The following is a 5334-nucleotide window of genomic DNA, read 5'->3' as shown; positions in this document are numbered from 1 at the left end:
GCGGTCCCTTGTAGACCTGGTCTGAGCAGTAGAGCAGGCGGAACTCAAGACCCTCCTCCAGGTCCCCCTCCTCCCGTTCCAGGTCCCCCTCCTCCCATCCCTGGTTCCACGTCCAGCAGCATACGGCGTCTGGAATCCGCCTTCGGAAGGGGGGGGCTAGTACGACCAGCCGTGCGTTGGAGGACGCACGTCACACCCCGTCCGTGGAGTGTGGGGATGATGCCCTCTGCTGGTCGCCCAAGGAGGAACAGTCCGCCGGACCGCCAGCGCAACCGGTTCTTCCGGCTAACCGGGATGTGCTGCCCGGTACGTTTCCTCCGGACCAAGACTCACATTCCTCTTCCTCTGTTCCACAGTCCAGCCAAGACAGCGGGACTGCCCCTCCTCTTCCGGCGTCACCGAGACCACGGCAGGACGCCACGCCTCCTCCTCTTCCGGCGTCACCGAGACCACGGCAGGACGCCACGCCTCCTCCTCTTCCGGCGTCACCGAGACCACGGCAGGACGCCACGCCTCCTCTTCCGGCGTCACCGAGACCACGGCAGGACGCCACGCCTCCTCCTCTTCCGGCGTCACCTCTTCCGCGACGGGTTGGCCTCCCCGGCCAGGGCCACCATCCTGGCCGCCCTCCAGAGGGACCCATCCATGGACTCCATTGGGCCTGCCGTTTTGGGAGACCTCCAGAGGGGTCCCGCCTCCATCGGCCCACTCACTGTTCAGGCCGCCCTCCTGGGTGGTCCTGCCAACTCCACCGGCCTAGTCCTATTCCCTGCGTCTCGTGGTTGCCCTGCTGGCTCAGCAAGGCTTGTCGTCCCGACCGACCTCCAGAGTGGTCTTGCCAGCAGCCCACCTCCAGTCCTCCCACCTCCCTTCCCTTTTTGTTTGCGGACCCTTTAGGACGTCTGGGAGCCGTCCTTGAGGGGGGGGGGGGGGGGGGGGGTAGTGTCACAATCTGCATCGCCTCCGGTGTGACAGTTTTGTTTTTCACGTTGTTTGCCTTAGTTCCGGTTTTCATGCTCTTATTTTGTAGTTCTTCCTGTGTTCGTCTGTCCTGTGTTTCGTTACTTTTACACTTTCTTCTACGGGCACCTGTTTCCAATTTGTTTCTTGTATTTAGTTCAGCCAGGTGCGTCTAGTTTTTGTTGGTTCATAGTTTGCTCTTAGCTACGTGTCGTTTGCCAGGGCTGCATTCACAGAATTTCTAAAATAAACGCTAAGCTTTTTACTGCACCATTTGCTTCGTCTCTGCATAGCAACACCCGCATGACGGACCGTGACAGTTAATTAAGGTTTTACGATGGTGAAAATACCATAATTTGTTTTATTGAACGCATACAGGTCAGGTTAGTTGTGTGAAATAATCATTTTGTGTGTACAGTAAACATGATTAAACATCCGCTTCAATGCAATGTGCAGGTCAGGTCAAAATATATCAAACAGATCAAAAGAAAAAGCACGAAAAGATGGAAAAAACATCATGTCAGTCCAACACACACCTTGTATGTGACTGGAATTCCATTAACTAACAGTGTGTCTAATTCCTCAACACATTATAGAACAAATGGTCTTTTATGACCCCAAATAAGGGTCTAATGCCCCGCTATTGATTTTCCCTCCTTTGAGTTAGACCTCAGTAATGGCTACATGGAACAAGTAGCAAACATGTCAGCATTGAGTAGAAAGTAACATGTGAGGCCTGTATGAAAACAAATAAGCAACCAAGAGAGACAACAGCTCCTACATCTCATAAGATGATAAAAGTATATCATATATCTTGAAGTAATAAGTCAGTGATTATGGTGTTATTTTTTCTTCAGGCGTTATTGAAAAGAAAATATCATCGGCTCTTTATCAGCATCTCTTCCAAAGGGTGCTCTATCTATCACTGATACCTTCTTTTATTGAAGCAGTCTGCTTTTATCGGCCCAAGAAAGCCGGCTCAGCGTGCACACTCTTTTGAAGCCTCGCCTTGCAGCGTACTCCTGCAATTGTATTCTTTTCACACAGCACAGAGGGAAAAAAAGGGCCAACAGCCAGTGGCATCTCATTCGCTGGCCCTGCGAAGGTGACAAGCCAAAACCGGTGGCTGCTCACAGGGGAAAAAAAATAGTTGTTTTGGTTTTTTTGTTGACCTCCACCAACCACGAATGATGCAAGGGGATGACCCTGTTGACCCTTTTCCGTCATTAAAGGGACTGTACATATGTAACAGGCTTCCGTCACCTGCTTGAGTATATGCTTTGAGTATGTAAACTACTGTACATCGACATAACTCATGCATGGTTGTGAGTTATGTTTGTAATGTTAGTAATTTAGTTTGGCAAACTATTGTTTATTCATTTTCTCCCGCTTATCCTCACGAGGGTCGTGGGGGGTGCTGGAGCCTATCCCAGCTGTCTTGGGGCGAGAGGCGGAGTACACCCTGGACTGGTCGCCAGCTAATCACAGGGCACATATAGACAAACAACCATTCACACTCACATTCATACCTATGGACAATTTGGAGTCACCAATTAACCTAGCATGTTTTTGGAATGTGGGAGGAAACCGGAGTACCCGGAGAAAACCCACGCATGCACGGGGAGAACATGCAAACTCCACACAGAGATGGCCGAGGGTGGAATTGAGCAAACTATCATTGAATGTATTTTTATGAAATTTTAAACAAAAATTCACAAAAATTTTAATGCATGTGTGCATGTAAATGTATCAAAGTGGCCCCCTGCATCCTTGAGTTGTATGTACCTTTATTGGAGCATTTTGCATTTTTTCTTAAAAGTATACCATCTTCGTTATGTAAGATGATGTTTGCCATGTAGGTGTACTCTGTCTCAGCACATTGTAAAGATTAAATCACAAGACATACAAAAAAAGCAGAAGATCTAATTTATATTTTAGTAGATCGTATTCAGCAGCAGTGTAAGCTAACTTTGGCGAGATGCAATTTCATGGTCTTGATACAGTGTTACAATACCCAGCATCGGTGACCTTTTGCCTCTAGAGGGAATCAGAAATATGAAACTGGAGCTGAGCTGAACAGCATTTTACTGCAGCTGAAGACGGTTATGTACGTACAGTATAAGCAGTCTTAAAAAACAATATAGGGGCATAAGTACCGTGTGTGTGTGACGGGGGTGAGTGTTATTACGGAGGAGGGGCGGGGGTGCTGAGGTGCAAAGCTGCTTACAACAACATTAAGCATAAGTTCCAATGACCCCTAAAAGCTTGTGTAAGGTTGTAATATTTGGACAGCCAAGTCCAATTTAGCCAGTCATATCTCCATCTGCTTGGCCGCTGTATTTACCTCGCGCTGGAATTGAAAACCGAAACCGAGACAGGCCAGCTGCATGCATTTAGACCAAGTCGGACTAACCTTAGCAGTCAGACACCGTGCCAGTTTGTATTGTACGTTGTGCCCCCTTCTGACTAAGTCACGCCTGCAAAACTCATCAGGTCACTTTGCTCAGGAACTCTTTTGTATAAAATACAGTTGAAGAGCTGTCACTTTAAAATTTATTAGCAATAAAGCATGACTACAGTTGATGTGAGACACAAAAATCAATTCTAAAGTCAGACTTGGTATTCAAATTTGAGGGAAAAATACGTCATGAAATGTCACACAGGTAGCATGCGTGATGGCAAACAAGACACATACGTACATGTATTGCACAAAACCAGCGATTCTTAAAGGGGACCTGTGCTAATTTTCGGTTTTGTATTGAGTTCTGGACTCCTATAGAGCAGCTACACACACCGAAAGCTTTCTAGATCTTCCAAACCAAACTGGAAACAGGAAGTAAATTCTAGTAAATGCAGTAAATTCCCAAAACCAGGAAAGTACAACCAAATGGAGAGCATACAAGCCTATTCAAGAGTCAAATTGCATGTTGAGTACTATAAATGTGTATATGTTGGTAGGGTCTCTGCGCTCCCTCGGGGGGGGGCACCCCACTCTTTGAGAGGCACTGCTCTCAGACAATACATAATTGTAAACAGTGAACAGTTTTAGGTGCTGATGGATGTCAGTTTTTTAAAAAAAACAAGGCCATTCTTACTTTTCACCTAAAAAAAATGTAAACATACTGAACTAGTTCGAAACTGTGAACCATGAACGTGAACTATTTATATAGTGCAAAATGAACTTTGAACTAGTTAATGAGAACTATGAACTTGAACAAAATGGTTAGGGATTACCTGACATACTGAAGGTCAACCAGTGAGGCTCTAATTTAATCTCCTATTCATACACTTTATACAAGCATGTGGATTGCTAGTTAATATCTTATGTTAAACTGTCTGACAACATTAATATCGAAGTGTCATATGACTTTTCATCACTAGTTTCATCATGAATGCTCCCTGGCTGAAAAAAAAACAACCCCATAGAAAATGATGTACGTCTTTTGTTACACGGGTCTTTTGTTGGTCAGCTCCTCAAATTAAACATTTAAATTACGTGGTGCAGTAAAAGCAAGTCCAATCTGCTGCTGTTACATTTGGCCGCGGGCAGCAATCACAGGGATGTACCTGTCATAGCCACGAGCCAATAAAAGACCAAATTATGTGCAGGGCACACTGAGGAAGAGGATAAAATATGATTTTTGGGGGTAGCTAAACTGACCATTAAATGTTTTTATTCTCCCTGCAGAAAAATTCTCCTCACAGCAGTCATCAAGGCCCCAATGCTATTTTCTCCACATAATTGCTTGTTATTGACTCATCATACAACAACCAAAAATGCTGTCAGTGGTAATTACTTGCAGGAGTTATGTTAAGAACATTGCACATTTTCTACACAGGCTGTTTATTTGTTTTGTTTTGTTTTTGTATTCCATTCAGGTAGAGGGGTGTGGGGGGGCACAAAAGGCCAGCTACTCAAAATGATTACAGAAGAACCTGACAAGAAGTGCCGTCAAATCTTCGAGAAAGGTGTTTGTTTACATAGTTGAGCTGCAGTGAGCACACAAGTGTCACATACAATATACATAGCCTGTTGACGACATGGTTGCCAAGTCAAGTGTTTTACCTCAAAGAATGCATCAATAGAAAGAAAAGCATGCTATACTTGTGTCACAAGTGACTGTTTAAAAGAAAGAATAGGGTACATGTAGGATATATGCGGGTAAAAATTGACTGCTATGCCATATTCCGGGGGCCGTGTGACATTTTTGCTGAGCGCTGGTCACAAATGGCGTTGGTCGCTGATGCACGTTTGACAGCCGCCTTGACCCCGTCGGTCAATCGACCCAGCACGCTGCTGACACTTCACTTTCCAGCAGGTTTCCACGCTAATTCAAGGCTGACGTCATTTCATTTAAGCATGCAGAACATGCT

The sequence above is a fragment of the Doryrhamphus excisus genome, linkage group LG3 (genome assembly GCF_037039965.1).
Source record: "Doryrhamphus excisus strain RoL-2023G ecotype Guam linkage group LG3, RoL_Dexc_Guam_v1.1, whole genome shotgun sequence".
NCBI classification, from domain to species: Eukaryota; Metazoa; Chordata; class Actinopteri; order Syngnathiformes; family Syngnathidae; genus Doryrhamphus; species Doryrhamphus excisus.
Note: the sequence above shows the minus strand (reverse complement) of the source record.